This window comes from Callospermophilus lateralis, chromosome 4 (genome assembly GCF_048772815.1).
Source record: "Callospermophilus lateralis isolate mCalLat2 chromosome 4, mCalLat2.hap1, whole genome shotgun sequence".
In the NCBI taxonomy this organism is placed as follows: domain Eukaryota; kingdom Metazoa; phylum Chordata; class Mammalia; order Rodentia; family Sciuridae; genus Callospermophilus; species Callospermophilus lateralis.
The window spans coordinates 136,080,046-136,081,089 of NC_135308.1; positions in this window are offsets into that span (position 1 = coordinate 136,080,046).

Here is a 1,044-nt window from a genome sequence, read left to right on the forward strand (position 1 = left end):
CACAAAACACGAGAACACAATTCAGATTTGTTCTTTCAATTTGTTTTTCAATTCTTTGCTGCTTTATCAAAAGGATCACCTTTCCTCAATGTTTCCAATAACCCACTCCTATTTCTCTGTGAGATCTCACCATAATTCTTTTTGAACTCTATTTCTATCAAAATTCTGTTAATCTTTAAGACAAAAGAAGCTTTCCCCCTAGTTTTTCTCTTTTCTTTTTGCACCCTTGCCACAATTCCCTTGAATATCCATATTTGTACCAAAAGTCCCTTTATGGAAATCTATGTTTTTACTACCATGCAAAACTGTTCCAACTTTGACTTATTACCGAGTTCAAATCCATTTCCACATTTTTAGTTTTTGTAGCAGCAACCACATCAAAAGTACCCAAAGTTGGGTAGCTTGGACAGTTATACACAAATTCATATAACAAAATATAGATTAAGTAGCTACAAAACCAAAATGTTATTCTTCCAAATTCAGGAGGCTAGAAGTCCAAGATCATGGTTCTGGACCATTTAGTTTCTGGTGAGGGATCTTTTCTTGGTTTGCCCTCTTACTCTGCCCTCACACAGTCTTTAGCAAGCACCTGCCCAAAGAGTGAAAGAACACAAGCCTGTGGCTTCTCACAAGATTAAAGCCCTACCCTTATGACCTCATTTAATCTAACTCTCTTAATAGTTCTACCTCTAAGAACAACCACATTGAGGATTAGGTGTTCAGTTTATTAGTTTTGAGGGAATACAAACAGATACTCCATAAGCTTGGTTTTATTCTATCGCCTGATTGTTGTGAATAATACTGTTGTGAACATTATTTTATAATATCCATTTGAGTCCCTGCTTTCATTTTGTTGACTATCTACTCAGAAATGGAATTGGTCATATGGCAATATTCATTTGTATTTTTAATTTTTTTTTATTTCTTCTTGTTAGACACACATGATAGTAGAGTGTATTTTGACATATTATACATACATGGAGTATAATTTATTCTAATTAGGATTTCATTCTTGTGCTTCTACATGACGTTGAATTACATTGG